General features: G+C 44.1%; 1 long non-coding RNA gene across 1 annotated transcript in view; it reads right to left on the bottom strand.

Annotated features, from left to right (window-relative positions):
* The window catches only part of LOC126162928 (uncharacterized), a 145,831-nt gene that overhangs the window by 13,673 nt on the left and 105,850 nt on the right, over positions 1-26,308 (bottom strand). The window contains exons 3-6 of the long non-coding RNA XR_007535134.1: positions 18,967-19,111; positions 12,189-12,251; positions 10,185-10,540; positions 9,619-10,036 (exon numbers count right to left, since the gene is read on the bottom strand). This is a non-coding gene — a long non-coding RNA (uncharacterized LOC126162928). The remainder of the gene's footprint in view (positions 1-9,618; positions 10,037-10,184; positions 10,541-12,188; positions 12,252-18,966; positions 19,112-26,308) is intronic.

Genomic DNA, 26,308 nt, shown 5'->3' with positions numbered 1-26,308 from the left:
TAAAGCTTTGGACGACCAGTGGAAGGTGGATCTTGTCGACATGAGGGACTATTCATGTGTGAATAACGGATTCAAAGATATTTTAATGGTCATTGATACGTATTCTGAATTTGCCTGGGCATTACCCGTGAAAGTGAAAACAGGGAAGGATGTTGCCCATATGTTTGAGTGATTGCTGTAGACGGGGGCGAATCGAAGCCCAGACAACCTCCAAACAGATCACGACGGCGAGATTTACAATAGACATGGAGCGGTATGGAATACATCACTATTCGCCATTCACCCACTTGAAGGCCAGTATCGTGGAACGCCTGAACAGAACAGTGAAAGCTCAAATGTGGAAGCGATTCAATCATCGTGGATCACACAAATGGACAGATATTCCTCCCCCAAATAATTGCACAATGTAATCGAACCAAACATCGCACAGTAAAAATGAGACCAATCGATGTTCGTGATAATAGACTTCTAGGTACAGTATACAGTCGTATTAAAATGCTAGATACAGGCAAACAGTAATTTAATGTAGGTGATTTAGTGCGTATTTCAAAACACAAGACAGGGTTAGAGAAGTCATACGTGCAAAACTGATCAACTGAGACATTCACAGTTTCCAAAGCGCAGAGAACGAATCCTTGAACCTACCTCTTAAGGGACAGCAGTGGCGCTTAAATTGCAGGATGCCTTTACACAGAAGAGTTACAGAACAGCTCGGAACCAGATGTGTATCTCATAGAGAGGATCATACGGCGTCGAGCGATAGAGCATTAGTTAAATGGCTTGGTTTTCTCGCATCACAAATCAGCTGGATCAACGTTGACTATTTGCTACATAACACGGTGCGCAGAACATAACCACTTCAGTAACGTAACACGTGTGACAGGAGACGCATTAGAGGAGAAGGCGGTATTCTCGACAAACTACCAATCGAATTACACATTCCTGGGTATAACTACTGTGGACCTGGGACAAAACATAAAATTCGACTGGCACACGGTGGTAAGGGAACAAATCTGCTCGACGAAGGATGTATTGAAACGGCATCGGATACGCGGCAAATAAAGATCCTCACGCTGCCAATCGAATTTTAGCTGACAAAGCTAATGCAACACATGTGCGAGGGGCATTGGTATAGGTCAACGCATTGCAGTATTTGCAATTTAAAAAACTATGAGTGGTAAAGTTAAGTTGGGCTTGGTGTGAAGAAGTTCAGCCAAGTTATGAGCGCTGCACGTAGGGCGCTAAGGAAGAAGATGACAGCCAAAGGGTACACGAAAATCTGCATCCTGACAGCGATGTATTTAGCTAAAAGCACATTGAATCAGAAAAGAGCGAGAAAAAGAAGATTGATTAAACCAGTCAGGGTTTTACCAATACCCTAGACGTTAGGTGGAGCTATGCCCATCTTCATTCGTGCCATAGCCGGTCTATCGGTGGTGGGTTCACTGGTTGGCTCTGATGGGCTATTGCCAGGACACTCAATAATGCAAAAAACTCTCAGGAGCAACTGCAGGAGGCACGAAGACGTAACCGCATGATGGAAGCAGCAGCCATCGGGAAAGGGCTATTCTTGAAACCATACAAGAAAAGCCTCCTAGTAGTCCTACGAGACAGGGTGCTTACAAGTACCGACCTGCTGAAGTTTGTTAAGAATAAATTCAACATTCCAAGGTGTGTTTATGCAGAATACATTGCCGAAAACTATGCGGAAATCAGGAGAATGTGGAATTGTGTATATGGACGTAGTAGGAGGACTTGGAATTCACTGGGTAGCAAAAGTTAAAGAAACATAAATGACGTCTCCTCATTCGGCGACCTGCACCCTCCAGAAGAATTACAACGATACTTCACGGGCAGAAGACATGTGTTCTACAGTTTTCGAAACAACCAACACTTTTATACTGATCATCTTTGCATCATATTCCTCCCAAGGACGAGTATTAAGCATCCATTCATTAGACGCAATGTCGTACACTCTGTCTTTAAAAGAACGATCGTCTGTATTACGTGCGAATTACTTCTCACCAGTTGATTTAAGCACTGGAAATTGGAGTATCGACCTGATTAGACTGGAGACATACAACACCATCCCAAATATCACAGAGACTAACAATAAACTGCATCTGGAAATTAATGGTAAAAACGAAATTTTGGGAACTGAACCTGGTGCATACAATATTGACGACTGAATCGAAGTTTTAGAACAGTCTGGTATAGGTATTGAGCTCCATGAAAACATCAGTACATTTAAGTCTGAAGTATGGACGGTGCCTGCGTCTACTGACTACTGACTTTAAGCAGAAAAGTTCAATAGGACCAATATTGAGTTTCACAAAGGGAGAGGTTTTGAAGACAAATTTTACAAATCTGATCAGACACTGGATATTCTCCCTGTCAGTAAATCTGTGTTGAGTGTAGCATTGCAGAGAGCTCATAACCCAACGATAGATTGATTCATTCAATTTACGGTTTCTTCCCATCAGTTTGAACTGAGTATAACATTGTTGAGTCTCCTACCACTGCTACACGTCTTCCCGTGACAGTTCAGATATTGGACTACCTGGAGCTGCATATTGTGGACCAGAATATCCAACTCGTTGACTTTCGTGATGAGGAAATCATTGTAGCTTTCATCTGAGAGAGGATGGGCGTAAGGTATAAAACCAGCGCACACAGCAAACAGCATATCACTTCGCAGCAGACCCGCAAGGTGATAACGTGTGCGAACTACGAGATTCTTAAATCAGTAGGCTTTAAACCCCACAATTACGTCGTCGCTCAATATATCTCACGCAGCAGAATTTGATGAGCGAGTCATACGCCTGGAATACTTCTCGTATAAATCTTATGCATCAACGACATTTAACAATAACGATGAAATTAGGAATGAGGTCCAGCACCAAGAAGCTTTAACTCTTCCATGCACGAGTTTCATATATTTGGATGGGTTATTTAAGAAGCAGGATGCAGTCATACAGTGGGATCAAGCTTACGCATAATGCTTTGGCATTCCTGTTCCAGGAAATACGATATGAACTTATTGGGGTAGAGATTGATCATACGTGTAATGTTGGCATAGCATCAGCCCTTAAAACATATGTCTCATCTTCACCCTCGGATTTGAATGGTGTAGAGAATGCAGGATGGTTCATAGACGAGCCTTTGGACTGGACAGCAGAAAAGTGCTGCCGATTTACTGCAAGCATACCTCTAAACATGCTTATGGAATACTTTGAGGAAATGCAGCGAGTTACGCTAAACAGAAACTTACTCTGGTACGGAATGCGACGGATAGCAACTCGTGCCTTCAAGGAGATCAAGAGGAGAATCAGATCATCGACAATGAAATTATACGGAAAATGCCGCACACCACTATGGTAGACAAAGAGCGCTTGAAGATCTTAAAAGTTCTGAATACCGGTACATATCTGCCATTAACTTTCCGCTCATGGGAGGCGTCTGGAAACACCGAGATTCATCATACTTGAATTTCAGCCCAAAAGAAGGGAGAATTTAGCAAATGATTTCAGTGCATTTGACAAACGTAATTTAACTAATGACAGAGTCTACTTGAATTCAGAATTCTATCTGTATCACAATTTACTGCTACAGTGGGGCCAGAAAGTATACAGTCTAGCAATCGACTCATATCCAAGGTTCCGTGGTACTTTCTTCAAAGGTGTTGAAGAAAAAGAATGCCTACTGAGTCCATGGAAATTCAAGGAACTGGCACCGATCATCGTAATAGACTGTTCTAAGCAGTATGACATAATTAAATTACAACCAATAGATGTACGAATAGAATTTGAATTCTCATCAAATTTCGTAGAACACATTGCAGCGTATATTCTAGTTCTACATGACTATGTGATTAACTATTGCCGGCTTACTGGTGTTGTGCAGGGTGCTTTGTAAATGACCAAGTGCTGTGTAATACCCAAAGCATTTCCCAACAACACGGAGTGTGCACGTCGTTACTGACATTCTAGGTTTCTATGATGATGAGTGTACACAATTCATCTTTAAATACGTTGCATTCATAACACATACAGAAGATGCTGGTATAAGAGAGACATTCTGAGCAAGAATTGCATCACCGAGGTCTCTCGGGGAAGTGAATTGTGTTAAGACACCTAGGAGTGCAAAGTGGTTAACACGTTTCTTCCATGGACCCCACTGGGACGATCCTGGTTTATCTTATAAAGATATGATGACGTTACTTCGAATATTCGATCATCCTGAGACAATCATCTACGTCAAAGGCGAGGAGAAGAACACATGGATGAAGCGAATCTTTAAGTTTGCAGCTATTCAAGACCTGGAATCTACGGTGCCCTGCCATCCATCAGCTCAAGAAGAAAAAGACCTATGAAAATAGTGTTGTGTCTGCTTCGGAATATGTAAAATTACTTTTACTTTGGATTAATGAAAATAAATGAATTTTTTACCTCACATTCTATGTTTTTTCTTTCTTTCTATGTAGCTACTACTTAGTATGTACCTTTGCCCAGAGCCTACATCTGTGGCTTTTTTCAGGCACCAGAGATATGATTTCGGACATGTTTGCTATGTGTCTTTGGAAGCAGACAGGATCGCTCAGCACCTGTTCCCACAAACCTATATGTGCAGCGTGATAGACGAAATCTCATGCAATCATTACATATATTTTATTTTCTTCCATCTGAAAGATCACATCCCTCATGCTTCAAACTAATACCTTGTGCATCTTGCATACAGCTTTACATCCACAAATCCTGTTTTTACACCACACGACGTAGTACTGCTTTAAAATTGACAGTTATTGCTGCTGTTTCAAGTTATTTTATTGATAGTTCTTGGTTTTACAAATAATAGTAATGATGCAATTTTTTTTAACTTTACATTGCAGTACAGAATACAGCTATTGCAGAGGTACAGTTCTCTTACACTAGTGAAATTCCACTCAAACAGAAGACTTAATTTATACCTTGAACTGGGTGGCTCTAAATATTTTCCACCCCAAGGAGCTGAAATAATTTAATAATACAATGAAATGGATGGCCCTAAAATGTTCATCCCAAATAGATGCACTAAAATGGACTGGGTGGAACTCACACTTGAAACTAGTATGACTTGGACAGGTAGCAGTATGTAAACTTAAAAATTTTTCTATTTACACATGCACCCACACAATCACACATGCCCTTAGTTTTCTTCATTTACAATTTTTAAAATTTTTTTATGATTTTAGTACGATTTTTAATCCTTTGTATATTTTGCACATTTTTTACATTTAATAACTTTTTTCCAGCAGATGGCTCTCATATATTCATGCATACATAGCACACCACTTATTCAGAAAAAATAAACAATGTATTTACACACAGGCATACATATTTGCACAGGCATCCCCATTCAAGCACACTCACAAGTATACACACATATACCTAAGCACTCACACATGCAGGCACACCATACACCACACAAATACAATATTTACACTATGATAAAAAAGCCACACTATCTGGCACAAGCTCTCAGTCAGCCAGTCACTCTCTCTCTCTCTCTCTCTCTCTCTCTCTCATTCTCACTGTTGGAGTAACCCACCCCCTCTTGCGCTTCAAGTACATAGCGTGAGTATGGGAGGGTTTCGATCCTGTCTCATAAATGACTCATGAGGTGACTGACACCTGACCTTAGTTTGCAGCACAGTGCAGCCCTCATGATCTCAAATCGAATGCTAGTTTGCTGTACCAGTTGCGGAATTTGTGGCCGAGCATCGTGAACATCACTGTACAGGCACTGCAAGTAGTTTTCGACCATGAGGACATGTAATGTCGCACATTGCACACACTTAGCCTGCCTCTGAGTGGCTCCATCTATTGTACGACATGCACACATTTTGGATCTTAGACCCACAAGACCCACAAACTCAACAATCAGCAATCCATCCACCTCATCATTGATTAAGCTGATAACCTTCTTGTTCTGAGGAACAATTCCATAAGGATTATCTGCTGTGTATCCCAATGTGTCGAATTCATTACTGTGACACCTAATTGCTTCATATAGGTCACAGTCCTTCACCCAGTAGATGCAGCTATCTGTATCCACATAAAGTAGCTTTGGTTTCATGAAGTGAGTTTTAGCGAACTCATAGCGGAAGGAGTACATGTAGAGTTTGGAGATCTTCAGTATACACATACCCAAATAGATGGGTTTTGTAAACTCTACTGAAGCCTTGGGCATATCCACAGCAACAAAATTCTCAGTGAAAATAGTGACCCCACTTAAAATTAGGTCCGGCAATGCACTTTATTACGCCCCATGGCCCCTCCCATTTGGTCCTAATCAAAATATCGCGTTCATCTCTTACATTCTGCATTGGTTTACAGAAAATGGAATTACTAATTAATTTATAAAAATCTTTTCCAAAATCACTAGTCACATGTGCCCTCTTTTCGGTGTTTAATTCAATATATTTCTTTTACGAGGGGGAATGACTAAATCAGATAGCCTGGGTGATTCTATCTAGTTCCATTCCTAAGTTGACACACAGCTGGAGACTATGGTAATGAATTATGTACCTTGGCTTGTGTCCAACAGTGGTCATCAGTTTAGGGATTGTGCTTCCTCTTGGAGCTTGCTGCTCTGGACATAATGGCAAGTCACTTGTCATTTAATGCATAGTAACAGAGTATATGAGGTCTGCCTCCACCAGATACCCTACACCAGATACCCTTCGCCAGACCCATTATTTTTCCAGGTAATCCCTCTAATTCGTTTTTGGCCAGCCACTGAAAGCCACTTATCGGCACTGGCTGTGTCATGGTGTGCCCATATAAGTTATTCACGTCCAAATAGAGATTGCAACTTGAACGGAGGGATGCATTGAATCCCACACCCATATGCGGAGTACTTACCTTGGTGTGTCTATGGACACACTGAAAATCCTCCATGGATCCTGTGCTCAAAGAAATCAAGTATATCAGCATCAGACAAAAGTTCGATACTGCGCCTCATTCTGTTGAGCTTCATGTCCCAGAACAACCCAGATGCTATGTAATAAAAGGTGGGGTCCAGAGAGTATATGTGGCCATGGTCGTGACTACACTCTGGAACTTTTTCAAGAACATCCTCAAGCAAGCGCAGGTTGGTGTTCATGTATAGTCTTGTGTATTCACCGAAATTGGGAATGTTGAATTCCTGCCACATTCATGGCGAGTTCATAATCGGCATTAGTTATGGCATGGCCTGTGAGAATACTGGTATATCCAAATTTGTCAGCTGGCCTGGTTAAGTCGAGTTTCGCCTTACTATCCAGATATGCATAAGGTAAAACTCCTTTCCTGGTCACAAACTGAAACTTTTCCTCACTGGGGTATGGAGATCGGGTGGCATGCACACCCTCCAGAGGTAGAGTTTCAACAAGTTTCTGGATTGGCACCTGTGTAAAACATAGCGCCTCAGGGAAGCGGAGAGGAATTTTTGGCGTCATTCGTTTGGAGAGTGAAATATATTTTTCAACACTCTCAAGCAGGCCACTGACCTGTTTTTCTCCCAGACGAAACTAACCAATTGCTTAACTAAATTATGGAAGAAAATGGGTAGGTGTCATTGTAAATTATACTTCAAATTGCATGCATTGTGAACTGTATCACGGAACTTTAACATAAGACAGTGGTCTCTATGAGGAGTGTTAGCTTTTCTGTCTAACAGCAGCCAACGAAAATGACATTTAACCGCATCACTGTAAAAATTTTTATCCTCCTCCTATTTGGTCGTGGGGATGCTGTAAGGCCTGTGAACAACCGATGAGAGTTTTTCAAGGTCAGTGAGCAACCCCAATATAAGATTCATAGCGGTTAAGACTTGAATCTTAGGAGCATGCAATTTGGTATGCTGCTGCAAATGGTGTTTTTGCATGAAGGTGGTATGTGAGGATGAGGGGTTCCCTTTACAGTGGGTGATAGAGGCAAGAAGACATTCAAAAGTCTGCCTATACAACAAACAGATATTGTTCCTGGTGGTGGATATTCTTGAATTTAATATCGAGATTTCTTCTGTAGGCATAACAACACATACCAGTTCCTTGGATTCACAGTCCTCCGGACTGAGAAGGTATTTAGACACCTGAAGCAAATGTGTTTTTATGTTCGTATTTCGACAATTGGCTGTAAAGGAAGTGGGATATGTCTTTAATCCATATGTAATGTTGATTATCACCTTCAGAAAAGAGCGGCACGTTTATGGTTCAGATGGCTCTAAGCATTATGGGACTTAACAGCTGAGGTCATCAGTCCCCTATACTTAGAACTACTTAAACCTAACGAACCTATGGGGATCACACACATCCATGCCCAAGGCAGGATTCGAACCTGCGACCGTAGCAGCAGCGCAATTCCGCACTGAAGCGTCTAGAACCGCTCGTCCACAGTGGCCGGCCAGCACGTTTACATGAAGATCATGCTAGCCTGCACATTTCGAAAAATGGAGTGGACCAACTACATTATGCTTGTCCTGTTCATCTGGCTTACTTTTCTGCTTCTTCTTCAGATCATAAACGTGAAACGATATTCTGGGATTTTGTGCCACAAATTTTGGTATGTCCTGGACCTTTATAGGAAATTTGATAGCATCAAAATTATACATCCTGGGGACTGTATTTTTGCACATGTGGTATTGACGTGTATGCTCTGGATGTACACTGTAATTTCTCTTGCAAGTCTGGACTGACCATGCATAACAAGCGTTATACTTTTCATTTTGGGCATTAAAACATGCTAGGGAGTTTGATACAATTGTTCCCTTCATTTAACGGATCAAAGCCATGAATATGGATGTTGAGGTGTGGTATTTGGCTGAGTGCTTTAGCTGACCCTCTTACTTACATCTCAGAAAACCGGGCCAGTATAGCACCGAGGGTAGTTTCACGATACGACTCGACTATTGATGTACTCTTAGATATAACTCCGTTATCACCCCAGATGTAGTGCAGCATTTTCTGCTCACCAGCATCCTGCTGTTTGGGTGGGAGAGTCAATTCACAGCAGAGTACTCCTTTACATTTTATGGCAATATATCTTGGATCATCCAGGGCTTTGAGGAACTCTGCCTGCAGCTTCGGGAGGTATGCTTCTAGAAACCTGTGTCACGATACCCCCCTCCCCCCACCCCCCAGCTGGATTCTCAATTCTAGTGAACGAGATACGCCCCTCAAAGCAACCGCCAAGTATTATAGAGGGGTCATGATGCCATTAATCTGATGTCCTTCACTATCAGAATGGCATAGAGCACTACCGGTAGCCACAGGTACATTTTCATTGACACTACAACTAGGAGACGACTGTGTCCACCTGGTTCAAAAATGGTTCAAATGGCTCTGAGCACTATGGGACTCAACTGCTGTGGTCACAAGTCCCCTAGAACTTAGAACTACTTAAACCTAACTAACCTAAGGACAGCACACACATCCATGCCCGAGGCAGGATTCGAACCTGCGACCGTAGCGGTCGTGCGGTTCCAGACTGTAGCGCCTTTAACCGCTCGGCCACTCCGGCCGGCTGTCCACCTGGTGGGTGACAGCGTTGGCGTGTTGGCGCCTTCTGGTTTGAGGGGTATGAGCCAAGGCACACATACCTTTTGCTGCTGCCGAGGATGAACAGCGGGAGGAGGAGGTGGCGGAGCATCTAGGCTGTGGAGAGGGCGCACGTTGATGCCGCTGCATCTTGGAGCCTTCACCATCGCCAGTCTCGGGGGTGGGATATCGTTGCTCTGACTGAACCCACTCTCGGGCGCCAGATGGTACGCAGTGGTTCAGGGGCAGGGGCAGGCACTGCAGCAGCCGCGGCCACCTCCCACGCGGCAACGAGCGGCGCTTTGCACGGCAGTGCACGCCACTCGGGTGTGTGTGTGTGTGTATGTGTGTGTGTGTGTGTGTGTGTGTGTGTGTGTGTGTGTGTGTGTGTGTGTGTGTGTGTGACACCCGCCCCCACAATCACCGCACTAGGTGCACTTGTCACAGCCGTCTCCTGTGGTGGCGGTATTAGCGTCACCACTGTAACATACGAATAATGGGAAAAATGAAGCACAGTGCACAAGATTTTTTAAAAATGTATGCAGTAAACAAACAATGACAATTAAGTAAATCGCCATTCGTGAATAATAATTACATGTTTAAGCGATGACGGTCACATTATAATCACCTTTTACATTCTAGGTCCCAGGATTGAGCAGTTCAATCAATATTTCTGGTAGTTCTCCCATCCAATCAAATATCTCCACCTCCTGCTCCGGGGGAGGCATCACACTGCCTTTCAGCAGCCATCATCTAACGTTCCCACTCAAGCATCTCATGCTCACTGGTACTGATGTTGCTGTTGTTGAGACATCATCAGCCATCATCTAATGTTCCCACTCAAGCATCTCATCCTCACTGGTACTGATGTTGCTGTTGTTGAGACATCAGCAGCCATCATCTAACGTTCCCACTCAAGCATCTCATCCTCACTGGTACTGATGTTGCTGTTGTTGAGCCATCTATCCATCTCACGGATGTCGCCTACAACAAGATACTGATTATTCGAAGCGACAGGAAAAATTATGTACTGAATGTGACTCAGTGAGATATTGATTAAAACTACGAAAAAAAAATAAATAAGTAAAAAGTTCATACCATATGGAAGTGATGACTCCAGGTCGTCTTTCTCGACAAGTACCCCTATAGGAATCATTTTCCTCTTGAGCAGTTCATGTATACTACTGGTCATTAAACTTTCTACACCACGAAGACGACTTCCTTCAGACGCGAAATTTAACCGACAGGAAGAAGATGCTGTGATATGCAAATGATTACCATTTCAGAGCATTCACATAAGGTTGGCGCCGGTGGCGACACCTACAACGTGCTGACGTGAGGAAAGTTTCCAACCGATTTCTCATACACAAACAGCAGTTGACCGGCGTTGCCTGGTGAAACGTTGTTGTGATGCCTCGTGTAAGGAGGAGAAATGCGTACCGTCACGTTTCCGACTTTGATAAATGTCCGATTGTAGCATATTGCGATTGCGGTTTATCGTATCGCGAAATTGCAGCTCGCGTTGGTCGAGATCCAATGACTGTTAGCAGAATATGGAATCGGTGGGTTCAGGACGGTAATACGGAACGCCGTGCTAGATCCCAACGGCCTCGTATCACTAGCAGTCGACATGACAGGCATCTTATCCGCATGGCTGTAACGGATCGTGCAGCCACGTCTCGATTCCTGAGTCAACAGATGGGGACGTTTGCAAGACAACAACCATCTGCACGAACAGTTCGACGACGTTTGCAGCAGCATGGACTATCAGCTCGGAGACCATGGCTGCGCTTACCCTTGACGCTGCATCACAGACAGGAGCGCCTGCGATGGTGTACTCAACGACGAACCTGGGTGCACGAATGGCAAAATGTCATTTTTTCGGATGAATCCAGGTTCAGTTTACAGCATCATGATGGTCGCATCCGTGTTTAGCGACATCGCGGTGAACGCACATTGGAAGCGTGTATTCGTCATCGCCATACTGGCGTATCACCCGGCGTGATGGTATGGGGTGACATTGGTTACACGTCTCGGTCACCTCTTGCTCGCACTGTCGGCACTTTGAACAGTGGACGTTACATTTCAGATGTGTTACGACCCGTGGCTCTACCCTTCATTCGATCCCTGCGAAAGCCTACATTTCAGCAGGATAATGCACGACCGCATGTTGCAGGTCCTGTACGGGCCTTTTTGGATACAGAAAATGTTCGACTGCTGCCCTGGCCAGCACATTCTCCAGATTTCTCACCAACTGAAAACGTCTGGTCAATGGTGGGCGAGCAACTGGGTCGTCATAATACGTCAGTCACTACTCTTGATGAACTGTGGTATCGTGTTGAAGCTGCATGGGCATCTGTACCTGTACACGCCATCCAAGCTCCGTTTGACTCAATGCCCAGGCGTATCAAGGCCGTTATTTCGGCCAGAAGTGGTTGTTCTGGGTACTGATTTCTCAGGATCTATGCACCCAAATTGCGTGAAAATGTAATCACATGTCAGTTCTAGTATAATATATTTGTCCGATGAATACCCGTTTATGATCTGGATTTCTTCGTGGTGTAGCAATTTTAATGGCCACAACTGTATATGATAAAAAAGTCTAATGGCAACATATTACAGCTGTACTTACTCTCTTGCTGCACTTCAGACTCCAGCAGCAGCAGCTCAATGTCCCTCAGGTGCTGCTCTAACGCTGCAACAGCGAGATCAAAAGTTTTATAAACACTTGGTAGGATCAGAATACATCAAGAGCTGTTTTCTGAACATGTAAACTTTCACACACAGAGTTTTGAGATGTACTTATATCATGGTAGCTCAAACTTTTCCGCTTCCAGGTGGCGTTCTAGTTCCATCAACATTTCAGGAATGAATACTACAATATTAAGAAAAAAGAACTTTTGTAACCAGCTGTTAAGAAAACCTATCACAATTTAGAAAAATTTGAATACTTTGCTGAGATATTTTATAACTGTACAATTTGAATTCATAATTTTTTTTATAAACATTTACGTGGCAGTTCGCCAAAGTTTAGCCGTTCCCCATCCCATCACCACTACCGCTGGTATCATTACTGGCTGACCGTTTCATGTTGCAGGAATCACACTGACACATCTATGCACTGTCAAAGATGGTGATCATCAGACTCCACCCTGTATTTTTCAGAGGACCAATAATAAATCAGAATGTCATACCAGCAAGTTAGAACTTGCCTTCCCTTTCTTCAAGCAGCCTGAATCAGGGTTGTTGCAGGTGTTTGAGAAACAGAACACTGCTGTGTGAGACAGAAAAAAATTCTGAGACAAACAGATAGAGGGAGATTCCGAAAACATTCTTTGCTTGCCGGCAAGTGGCTGCATGTTGCATGTGGCTGGAAAAGTGGATGCCGCTGCTAGCTCTACAAAAACACTCTTTGTTCATTCTGGAACAAACAGATGTTCAAATGGTTCAAATGGCTCTGAGCACTATGGGACTCAACATCTCAGGTCATCAGTCCCCTAGAACTTAGAACTACTTAAACCTAACCATCCTAAGGACATCACACACATCCATGCCCGAGGCAGGATTCGAACCTGCGACCGTAGCGGTCGCGCAGTTCCAGACTGAAGCGCTATAACCACTCGGCCACACCGGCCGGCAACAAACAGATGTCCTGACACTTCTAATGTCAGCTACATCCCTCAAAATACGTGTTGCTCATTAGAATATAGCTGTGGGCGAAGGACGCTAACCTTACCTTCTTTTTCTTCAAGCAGGCTGAAACATGCTTGGTGCAGATGGCTGCTGTGGGGGAGAAAAAAATTCTGAGAGAATCAGGTAGAGGAACCCTGTGAAGGCGTACTTTGTTTACTGGCAAATGACTGTATGTGGCCGATTAACACATATCCTAGGAATACCAATGCCAGCTGTATCCCTCGAAATATGTGGTGTTGTTCATTAAGGCATAGCTGTGGGAGGAAAATGCTAACGAGAATTCTTCCGGGTTGTATGGCCGTGGTCCATTGAACACTTATATCCCCGACGTTTCGTCCAGAGCTAGGTTAGACATCTTCGGAGGTGCTACTGTTTTGTGCTGAGCCGTGGCAAGACTGAGCACAACCAGGAGCATCTCCGAAGATGTTCAACGTAGCTTTGGACGAAACGTCAGGGATAGAAGAGTTCCATGTACGGCCATACAACCCGGAAGAATTCTCGGCATCTGTATGAAAATGATAACCTTCAAATCATTTGTTCGTAGTATATGCCCATCATGGCGCATGTGCAGCTTACATTGCAGTCATCCACCAGTTTCTCTTCCACTACTGGCTGCCACTCCAGGCACCTCCTGTGGCATGGAAGCAGAGAACGGGAGGGTTCTAGTGTGCTCGGGGAAGGTATCCCAGTGCGTTGGGTCGCCCTAGGCAGCTGCGAACTCCCAGAAACCACCCCCAGTTGGCCCCATCACTGCTCGTTCATTGTCAGACTCCCGTGTGACTGACACACCTCCCCAGAGCGACACGTCTATGTCAGCAGAGCGACCGAAGTATGCGATGCAATTAGTAGATAAACAGGAATATCCATACCCTACGAAATGCACCTATCCCCATTGTATAAAAAATTTCCATCAACTAGATCCTTTAATATTAAGTCCTATTCACGGATTCATGGATTTTATGATCACAAACAACAATGGAATATTTATGGATGACAATGTGCCATGTCACCAGGCCATAGTTGTTTGCGATTGGTTTGAAGAACATTCTGGACAATTCGCATCAATGATTTGGTCACTGACATCACCCGATACGAATCCCATCGAACATTTGTAGGAATAATTGAGAGGTCAGTTCATACACGAAATCCTGGACTGGCAACACTTACTCAGTTTTGAAAGGCTATAGAGGCAGCATGGTTCAGCATTTCTGCAGGGACTTCCAACGAATTATTCAGTCTACGCCACGTCTAGTTGCTGCACTATACCGGGCAAAAGGGAGGTCTCTTACGATATGAGGAGCTATCCCGTGACTTTTATCACCTCACTATACAGGGTGAGTCACTAACTATTGCCACCTAGAATAACTCCGAAAGTATGATAGTAGCTGAAAAGTTTGTGGAACAAATGTTGCATGGGACAATGGGGACCGTAATACGACATTGGTTTTTTGTTGCACCGCCGTGCAGAAGTTCTTGCAAAGGGATATGTCTTGGTGCCAAAGTCCTTCGTGAATTGCCAGTAGTATAAATACATATCGAGATAACTTCTCGCATCACAAACTTTCTGAGAGGTCTAAAATTTGTGACTGCCGTTATTTTCTCTGGATTGGAATGGATGCCATTGCTATTCACCAAATGGGCCAATACTTTTGTTCCTTGGGCAACAAAGAGGTACTTTTTTGGATTCAGGCAGAGGCCGGCAGTCTGAACACTTTTCAGCACGGTTGTCAGATGGCTTAGGTGTTCGTTAAATGTCTTCAAAAGGAAAGACACGTCATCCATTTGAGGTGCTGAAACAGCTTGCTCATCATACGTCCAAAGACAGCTGCAGTGCTACACAGGTCAAGCAGTATGACTTTAAAATCAAAGAGGCGATCAGAAGTGATGAAGACACTCGATTTGCCAGTAACCTGCCTGCATGTCTATATTTGAAAAATTACCTTGTTCCTTTCAGTCGATGCATGCTGCGTTTAGAATTGTCTCGACTATAGATTCCTTATGGAGCTCAACAACAGTAGTGTCACCAAAAATGATTAATTCCACCTTCGCTATAGATATACAGGGTGAGTTACTAACTATTGCCACCAAGAATAACTCCAAAAGTATGATAGGAGCTGAAAAGCTTGTGGAACTAAAGTTGCATGGGACAACGGGGATCATAATATGATGTAGGTTTTTTTGTTGCTAGATGGGGTCGCTTCAGAGATGCGATGGTCAACTTTGTCTTTTTAAATGGGATGCTTTTTTGGTACTTATTTTCTGATAGCTGCTATCGAGACGAATCCAATGATGTGTAACAGTAAGGTCTTTGAAGGTCAACCAAGGTCACAAAGGTGGCATGAACGTCCATTTACAGAAGGTGTTCGAAGTGAAGACTTTTGGTATCAATGCAGTGGTGCAATCTTCTTATCATGGATTCGGCACTTATCGAAGCACATGCTCTGACAATTCTCTCTCGTATCCATCTAACGTGTCATTGACATGTAAACACAATTCGACGGTTTCGCAATACAACACCAATAGGAACGGTAAGACTAGTATCGTCGAATCAAGCGAATGTGAATGATGTATTACTTCGAAGAACAAGTCGACTTGCTTCTCGTTTACGAAGAATGCCAACGAAATTCAGTGAGAGCTAGAGACTTATACGCTGAAAGATATCCTCACCCTACACGTCGTACATTTAAATATGTGTTTGGTAAATTGAGAACAACTCGATTTTTAACGCTTCGGAAACATATCCGGCAAAGGAAAGTTACTAACGAGGAAACGGACATTGGTATTCTTGCCACTGTGGTTCGAGATCCTTGTGTTAGTTCGCGTCAAATGACAAGGGAATGTGGCATGAACCAGAGTAGTGTTGTTCGTGTTCTGCAACATCATAAATATCATCCTTACCATATCAGTCTCCACCAAGAATTAACTGGTACGGATTGTATGTGTTACATTGAATTCTACCTATGGGCTCAACTTCAGTTTCAGAGGGATGACATTTATTAATTTGATTTTATTTACTGACGAGGCTACATTCACGAACCATGGAAATGCTAATTTGCATAACACACATCATTGTGTAACTGATAATCCATGTTGGCTGCTGCAAGTTGCACACGAAAAACTATGGTCAGTGAATGCATGGTCTGGAATTCTGGAGGACAGAATTATAGGCCCCTGTTTCATCGAAGGAAATCTTAAGGGTAGGAAGTACACCACATTCCTGCAGGAAACATTAGGGGGTTGGGTTGTTGGGGATGGAGAACAGACAGCGAGGTCATCGGTCTCATCGGATTAGGGAAGGACGGGGAAGGAAGTCGGCCGTGTCCTTTGAAAGGAACCATCCCGGCATTTGCCTGGAGCGATTTAGGGAAATCACGGAAAACCTAAGTCAGGATGGCCGGACGCGGGATTGAACCGTCGTCCTCCCGAATACGAGTCCAGTGTCTAACCACTGCGCCACCTCGCTCGGTTTGAAACATTAGGTCTGTTATTGGAAGAAATACCTTCAGGAACAAGGAACAGAATATGATATCAAGACAATAAGTGTCCGGTATATTTTTCGATGGTGGCTAGAAATGAGTTGCAGAGACTATTCCCAAGTCGTTGGATTGGACGCGGAGGAGATATGTCGTGGTCGGCTCGTCCGCCAGACTTGACGCCTCTGGATTTTTTCTTGTGGGGATTCGTGAAAGACATTGTTTATGAAGACGTTCCAACTACACCTGCAGATATGCAAGAGAGAATTGTCAGAGCATGTGCTTCGAGAAGTGCCGATGTGATAAGGAATACCACTCAATCCATGATAAGAAGATTGCAGGACGGCACTGATACCAATAGTCATCACTTCGAACGCCTTCTGTAAATGGACGTTCATGCCACCTTTTTGATCTTCGTTGACCTTCAAAGACCTTGCTGTTACACATCATTGGATTCGTCTCGATAGCAGCTATCAGAAAATAAGTACCAAAAAAGCATCCCATTTAAAAAGACAAAGTTGACCATCGCATCTCTGAAGCGACCCCATCTAGCAACAAAAAAACCTACATCATATTATGATCCCCGTTGTCCCATGCAACTTTAGTTCCACAAGCTTTTCAGCTCCTATCATACTTTTGGAGTTATTCTTGGTGGCAATAGTTAGTAACTCACCATGTATATCTATAGCGAAGGTGGAATTAATCATTTTTGGTGACACTACTGTTGTTGAGCTCCATAAGGAATCTATAGTCGAGACAATTCTAAACGCAGCATGCATCGACTGAAAGGAACAAGGTAATTTTTCAAATATAGACATGCAGGCAGGTTACTGGCAAATCGAGTGCCTTCATCACTTCTGATCGCCTCTTTGATTTTAAAGTTATACTGCTTGACCTTGGACGTATGATGAGCAAGCTGTTTCAACACCTCAAATGGATGACGTGTCTTTCCTTTTGAAGACATTTAACGAACACCTAAGCCATCTGACAACCGTGCTGAAAAGTGTTCAGACTGCCGGCCTCTGCCTGAATCCAAAAAAGTACCTCTTTGTTGCCCAAGGAACAAAAGTATTGGCCCATTTGGTGAATAGCAATGGCATCCATTCCAATCCAGAGAAAATAAGGGCAGTCACAAATTTTAGACCTCTCAGAACGTTTGTGGTGCGAGAAGTTATCTCGATATGTATTTATACTACTGGCAATTCACGAAGGACTTTGGCACCAAGACATATCCCTTTGCAAGAACTTCTGCACGGCGGTGCCAAATTTTCCTCGAACAAAGATCAATAAAGATTTTTTGTACTTAAAAATGAGCTACTATATTCTACATTATATTAAGAGAAGCCAAAACAGTACTAGACACTGGTGCTACCAGTTATGCGATACGTGCAGTTCTAGTACCAATTCGCAGAATGTGCTGGAAAGGCGATAGCTTATGCTTCCAGAGTACTCTGAAAGTCTGGGATGAACTACAATACAACCGAGAGAGAGTGTCTTGCAGTTGTTCGGGCCATCAACAAGTTTTGGCCATATTTATTTGTTAAACCGTTCACTTTTGTGGTGTACTACCATTCTCTGTTCTGGTTGCCTATCTTGAAGGCTCTGTCAGGTCGACAGGCAAGAAGGGCACTGAGGGCTCAGGAGCATGACATCATAGTGATACACGTAAACAGATCCGAGGACAAATACACTGACTGCCTTTAGAGGGATTCTTTGGCAGAACATAGCAGTGTGGATGAAATCTGAGCGATCGCTGCGTTAAATGACATTTTTGCTGAGCAGAGGGAATGTCCAGCACTGCTGAAAATGACAGAAGTCTTGAATCAAGAGGAACTGATCGAAGGAGAATTCTGTTATACTACCTTCTTTCTGGAAACAGTCAGGTAACGAATGCAAATTCATATTGCAAGACCCATTTGACCAGATTATTTAACTGACTTGAAGAAATATGATGAATAGCGGTGCTAGTGATTGTCGGTGAGTGACAAGCAACTCCTCTATTACTCTTGGTTTGAATTTGCCTCCTGAAAGCATTCTGAGCAGTGGAAAGAACACATGGATCGCGAGGGACAACAGAATCAGCTACCATCCCCAGAGCCAATTCGAACAAAAAAGCCTGTTGAGGGAGAGGCTAGGATCAATAGCCCTCCCACCATCGACCATAGTAATACAGATAGAATTCCGCATGGCACAGACTCCTGTTGGAACCATTTTAAAAACTGGGTGTAGAGTGAGAATACTTACTTTGTAGTAGAAGGCACTATTACGTCCAAATATAGGAAGCTGACTGTTTCTCCACAAAGCACCAGACACCAAAGACAAGCATCTCTAAGATGCCTTGCAGTTTTGGGGCCTTTGAAAATATGAGACACCGTTGAATGTGTTGACTCTGCAAAAAACAAATGTTTACACAATGTAAGAACAGCCAGCATTGGCTAACGTAAATAAACTACAGGTTTGAAAGGGAAACAGGATTGGGAAGATGAAGATTTCCTCATTGGTTAGAGAGAGATATAGATAGAGACTGAGGCGAATTTTTTCTGTGGAAGATGGTAGGACGAACATTATTATTAACCAGCTGGAGGAAAGGGAATAGTGTTTTCTAAGGAACTTTTTTATTGGTTGGTGCTTAGAAGATCCAGTGCCAAGCCAATTAGAATGTAGTAAGAGATACAAAATGCAGCAATATGAAGTTATCTTATAGTAAACATTCGATCACAAATCACTTCAACTTCATCTCCAAATATAACACCACTTCTCGAGCTGCAGGATCCTACACGACCAGACTGCCAAGCGGAGAGCCACCATCGACTCCGACAACTTGCTGTGCCACCTGAACTGATATATTTGGAAAATTTCGAGTTGGTTTGCCCTTAGCTAGGGTCTTTGGTCCCGCCAATGATCGATTCTGCACTCACTTCAGCCTCCATCAACAATACTATGGGGAGACCGAGACACAGCCAAAAGATTATATGCAGAGAAATTAAAGCCATTCGGTCACTCTGAAGACCTGTATCTTAAGGTTAATGAACAGTCTGCTTTGAAATCAGTCCACAGGCGTGACGTATTCCCTTCTGTTGTACTACCTGTTTTCAATTAACATCATGACAATTACTGGGGACTTTGCGATTACAATTAATTCACTTGCACGATTATTAGAATCTGCCCCGCCTTCCCACCCACCCACCCACCCACACACACACACACACACACACACACACACACACACACACACACACACACCCCTATATGCCGAGGTCTTAGGTCTTATTATATCAAGTTGCCACTGTTTGTCATTTGTTTTGTCAATAAGTTTATTGGAATAAATGAAAGTAATTGTGATTTGTGGCTCACTTAGTAGTCATTGTTTTGGAAGGCATCTTACGTTTACTGTGAATGCTGTTAACCTGTTCTTGCGGTTTAAAAAACAAGTCATCCTGTAATTCCATTTGTGTAAGAGGAACTGTAATCTCCTGGGGCGAAAACGGTTGCACGCCATCCCAAATACGAGTCCATTGTCCTCCCACTGCACTTCCTCGCCCGGTGGGTTTTTCTGGATTTTGAGAGCATGACTCTCTGCAACATCAACCGTCTTTGTCGTAGAGTCTTCCACTTGACATCACTGAGAGTTAATGAAAGTACAATGAAATCCAAACCTTTAGCTGCTTACAGGCGTTGATAAATATCAACGAAGAGAGTTGAAAATATATGCCCCGACCTGGACTTGAATTCGGGATCTCCTGCTTACATGGCCGACGCTCTATCTGTCTGAGCCAACGAGGACACAGAGGATGGTGCGGCTGCAGGGACTTATCACTGGCACGCTCCCCGTCAGACCCACATTTCCAACTTTCCACACACTGCATTTCTGGTACCCCTGCGGCAGTCAATCTACCGATTCCCGTAAGAGTTCGGGCAATGTGAGTGCATCCACACTGAAGCAGATCATTGGCCGGAAAGCCTTATCGATATGAAGATGGTATACGTTCTTTCGGACATGTCCAAATGAACATACCATATCATATCATTGAGAGTTTGTTTGAAGTTCTCGACCAGGCTTAATAAACCCATGAAGAGCACGTAGCTGTATTTTTAAGCCGTCTTCTGTATCCATGTCCTCAACCCATCGTGATAAGGGTTCCAAACCGACGATAAACGGTCAAGGATTTGTCGAACAAATGCCTGAATACAACATCATTTGTGGGTAAAGTGCATTTCCTTAAGCTTTTCCTGATAAATCTTAGTCTGGCAGCTATCTTTCCCACTGTTAAATTTACGTGAACATTCCACATTCAGTCACTCCGGACAGATACTCCTAGACACTTGACAGATACAGCTGTTTCCAGTCTGCCAAGTGAAGGGCAGTATAGAGCCCGTCTACCTCGGTCTCATGAGGGTCTACCGCACTCCCCCTCCCACGATCGCTGCTAACAGCCCAAGTGTGCTATACAAATACTGTAGTGGAGATTGAATGTTCTGGGTTTGATTACAGTCATAAATATTTACTTAAATTTCGTCTGTTTTCCGCCAATTTATGGATGCCAGATACACGAGGTGCATTCAAGTTCTAAGGCCTCCGATTTTTTTTCTAATTAACTACTCACCCGAAATCGACGAAACTGGCGTTACTTCTCGACGTAATCGCCCTGCAGACGTACACATTTTTCACAACGCTGACGCCATGATTCCATGGCAGCGGCGAAGGCTTCTTTAGGAGTCTGTTTTGACCACTGGAAAATCGCTCAGGCAATAGCAGCACGGCTGGTGAATGTGCGGCCACAGAGAGTGTCTTTCATTGTTGGAAAAAGCCAAAAGTCAGTAGGAGCCAGGTCAGGTAAGTAGGGAGCATGAGGAATCACTTCAAAGTAGTTATCACGAAGAAACTGTTGCGTAACGTTAGCTCGATGTGCGGGTGCGTTGTCTTGGTGAAACAGCACATGCACAGCCCTTCCCGGACGTTTTTGTTGCAGTGCAGGAAGGAATTTGTTCTTCAAAACATTTTCGTAGGATGCACCTGTTACCGTAGTGCCCTTTGGAACGCAATGGGTAAGGATTACGGCCTCGCTGTCCCAGAACATGGACACCATCATTTTTTCAGCACTGGCGGTTACCCGGAATTTTTTTGGTGGCGCTGAATCTGTGTGCTTCCATTGAGCTGACTGGCACTTTGTTTCTGGTTTGAAAAATGGCATCCACGTCCCATCCATTGTCACAACCGACGAAAAGAAAGTCCCATTCATGCTGTCGTTGCGCGTCAACATTGCTTGGCAACATGCCACAGGGGCAGCCGTGTGGTCGTCCGTCAGCATTCGTGGCACCCACCTGGATGACACTTTTCGCATTTTCAGGTCGTCATGCAGGATTGTGTGCACACAACCCACAGAAATGCCAACTCTGGAGGCGATCTGTTGAACAGTCATTCGGCGATCCCCCAAAACAACTCTCTCCACTTTCTCGATCATGTCGTCAGACCGGCTTGTGCAAGCCCGAGGTTGTTTCAGTTTGTTGTCACACAATGTTCTGCCTTCATTAAACTGTCGCACCCACGAACGCACTTTCGACACATCCATAACTCCATCACCACATGTCTCCTTCAACTGTCGATGAATTTCAATTGGTTTCACACCACGCACATTCAGAAAACGAATGATTGCACGCTGTTTAAGTAAGGAAAACGTCACCATTTTAAGTATTTAAAACAGTTCTCATTCTCGCCGCTGGCGGTAAAATTCCATCTGCCGTACGGTGCTGCCAAATGGTTCAAATGGCTCTGAGCACTATGGGACTTAACTGCTACGGTCATCAGTCCCCTAGAACTTAGAACTACTTAAACCTAACTAACCTAAGGACAGCACACAACACCCAGCCATCACGAGGCAGAGAAAATACCTGACCCCGCCGGGAATCGAACCCGGGAACCCGGGCGTGGGAAGCGAGAACGCTACCGCACGACCACGAGATGCAGGCTCGGTGCTGCCATCTCTGGGACGTATTGATAATTAACGCGGCCTCATTTTGAAACAATGCGCATGTTTCTATCCCTTTCCAGTCCGGAGAAAAAAAATCGGAGGCCTTAGAACTTGAATGCACCTCGTAGCTCAAGTGGTAGGGCTGTTGGATCAAGTGCTCCAGGTTATATATTACAGATGTTTTCTTCCAATATGGCGGCGCCAAGTTTATATATTATTCCCTGTGTAATGCTGTGAACAATTTACAGAGAACTCTTGGTGTGCAGACTTGCTTTCCAATGCCTGTATGCCTTTTATAACCGAGATAAATTGACAGGGCGTGAGACAGAGCCCATGCTCAGGATCCGGTATGTGTAGAGGTGCCTGCTGAGCCAGAACAGTTCTTAAGGTTTAAGATTTTATCACACTAAGAGTGGGTACCATTTCTGTGTATGACAACTTTTAATGTCTTCTCTTTCCGCCAGCCGTTGTGGCCGAGCGGTTCTAGGCGCTTCAGACTGGAACTGCGCTACTGCTGCGGTCACAGGTTGGAATCCTGCCTCGGGGATGGATGTGTGTGCTGTTCTTAGGTTCGTTAGGTTTAATTAGTTCTAAGTTCTAGGGGACTGATGACCTCGGATGTTAAGTCCCATAGTGCTCAGAGCCATTTGAACCAGTTTTCTTCTCTTTCCTGCGATAGGCTGTGAGGGTCATCCCAATGTCTCACATACAACAGTCACCGAATGATATGTATAATTTTTCTCCAGTGTTTCGGCCTGTTCTTTTGCACCATCACTTCCATTTACGTAGCTTGGCTGACTTCCCAAGAGAAGTTATCACAAGTTCAAGGAAGATGCATTACGGGACCAGGACAGAGGGAGGTCGTCGAGGCATTCTTCGGCAAGAATGGCTATATCTGATGCACCAAGACTCGTTGCCTAGGTAATACCATACGAAAAGTTACCACACTTCTATGTCCTACCACCACTGGCCGTGCACCGCGCACATAGCAGAAGTATGAAGTCTGGAAGGAATAACGCCGACCGTGACTGCCAACAGCCCAACAGGCATCAGGCTTCTCCCTGTCCTGTATGAGAAAAAATGGTAGCCAGTCAAAATACTGGTGGGTGAAATCACCATAAATACAGCCTGTTTTAGTCAAGCTGTATCAGTTACTGCCTGCAGTCAGCTAACTGGAGAATTCCAGCCGCTAATTTTCCTGAAATGGGTCATCTAGCTGCAGGTGCTAGACGCCGTCCTTACTACACTGGGGCACTGCCTTCTGCGTATAAATCTAGATGCTGCTGAGAGCTGAACTGGTGTCTTCCAGTTGGAAGACCATGTTCAGACTGACTTCCAACGACTGCTGGTCGCCAACCGTCCTTGATTCAATCATGAGGCTGATTATCTCCCTTGTATGGGCATCATAGTGTACCGCTGCTGGTTCACCCTGCGCAAGCACACTACCACTGCTAGTCACTGTCCCTGTCATCTACGCTGTGATCCACAGTTCAACCCTGAACAACCTGGTGCATCCTGCGCTAAACTGTTCACCATCACCTGCCAGGGCAGTCGCCTTCATCGGAGGTTGTCCCAACTGAATGCCACTCGGGCCGGAGCTCGACTCTGTATTTCCTCATTGCCATTCTGCTGATGGCGGGACGCTGGCCAGTACAGTCTGCTCATGCCAGCAACGGCTGACTGCTGAGTTTAGCACCCATGATGCACACCAGTGCATGCGTCTAACCCTAGTTGCTAGCTGGAACAATACACGCATGAATGAATAATTTTATTTTTCAGTGGCGTTCCACTAGATTCCTATTTGCCGGCCTGCTACGACTGACCGAGGTGGAGGGCTCAGCGCTATCCGGGCAACTAAAAGAAAGGCTCTTCCACCCACCATAGAGTTCAATACACCAACACACCTCTATATTTTACCGTCAGGAGCGTTCCGACCTCTACAGTTCATATGACATGAACCACCATTTCTCCACATCTACATCTACATCCATACTCCGCAAGCCACCTATGGTGTGTGGCGGAGGGTACTTTGAGTACTTCTATCGGTTCTCCCTTCTATTCCAGTCTTTATTGTTCGTGGAAAGAAAGATTGTTGGTATGCCTCAGTGTGGGCTCTATATCTCTGATTTTATTCTCATGGTCTCTTCGCGAGATATACGTAGGAGGGAGCAATATACTGCTTGACTCCTCGGTGAAGGTATGTTCTCGAAACTTCAACAAAAGCCCGTACCGAGCTACTGAGCATCTTTCTTGCAGAGTCTTCCACTGGAGTTTATCTATCATCTCCGTAAAGCTTTCACGATTACTAAATGATCCTGTAACGAAGCGCGCTGCTCTCCGTCGCATCTTCTCTACTATCAACCCTATCTGGTACGGATCCCACACTGGTGAGCAGTATTCAAGCAGTGGGCGAACAAGCGTACTGTAACCTACTTCCTTTGTTTTCGGATTGCATTTCCTTAGGATTCTTCCAATCTGCTTTACCGACGGTTAATTTTATATGGTCATTCCATTTTAAATTACTCCTAATGCCCACTCCCAGATAATTTATGGAATTCACTGCTTCCAGTTGCTTACCTGCTATATTGTAGCTAAATGATAAAGGATCTTTCTTTCTATGTATTCGCAGCACACTGAGATTCAATAGCCATTCCCTGCGCCATGCGTCAATTCGTTGCAGATCGTTCTGCATTTCAGTACAACTTTCCATTGTTACAACCTCTCGATATACTACAGCATCATCCGCAAAAAGCCTCAGTGAACTTCCGATGTTATCCACAAGGTCATTTATGTATATTGTGAATAGCAACGGTCCTACGACACTCCCCTGCGGCACACCTGAAATCACTCTTACTTCAGAAGACTTCTCTCCATTGAGAATGACATGCTGCGTTCTGTTATCTAGGAACTCTTCAATCCAATCACACAATTGGTCTGATAGTCCATATGCTGTTGCTTTGTTCATTAAATGACTGGGGGGAACTGTATCGAAGGCCTTGCGGAAGTCAAGAAACACGGCATCTACCTGGGAACCCGTGTCTATGGCTGTCAGTTTCGTGGACGAATTGCGCGAGCTGGGTTTCACACGATCGTCTTTTTCGAAACCCATACTGATTCCTACAGAGTAGGTTTCTAGTCTCCAGAAAAGTCATTATACTCGAACGTAAATCGTTTTCCAAAATTCTACTACTGATCGACGTTAGAGATATAGGTCTATAGTTCTGCACATCTGTTCGAAGTTCCTTCTTGAAAACGGGGATGACCTGTGCCCTTTTCGAATCCTTTGGAACGCTACGCTCTTCTAGAGACCTACGGTACACCGCTGCAAGAAGGGGGGCAAGTTCCTTCGCGTACTCTGTGTAAAATCGAACTGGTATCCCATCAGGTCCAGCGGCCTTTCCTCTTTTGAGCGATTTTAATTGTTTCTCTATCCCTCTGTCGTCTATTTCAATATCTACCATTTTGTCATCTGTGCGACAATCGAGAGAGGGAACTACATTCTTCCTCTGCGAAACAGTTTGGAAAAAGACATTTAGTATTTCGGCCTTTAGTCTTTCATCCTCTGTTTCAGTACCATTTTGGTCACAGAGTGTCTGGACATTTTGTTTTGATCCACC

This window comes from Schistocerca cancellata, chromosome 2, assembly GCF_023864275.1.
Source record: "Schistocerca cancellata isolate TAMUIC-IGC-003103 chromosome 2, iqSchCanc2.1, whole genome shotgun sequence".
Classification (NCBI taxonomy): Eukaryota; Metazoa; Arthropoda; class Insecta; order Orthoptera; family Acrididae; genus Schistocerca; species Schistocerca cancellata.
The sequence above is the reverse complement of the archived record's forward strand: the minus strand, read 5'-3'. Positions and strand labels throughout refer to the sequence as shown.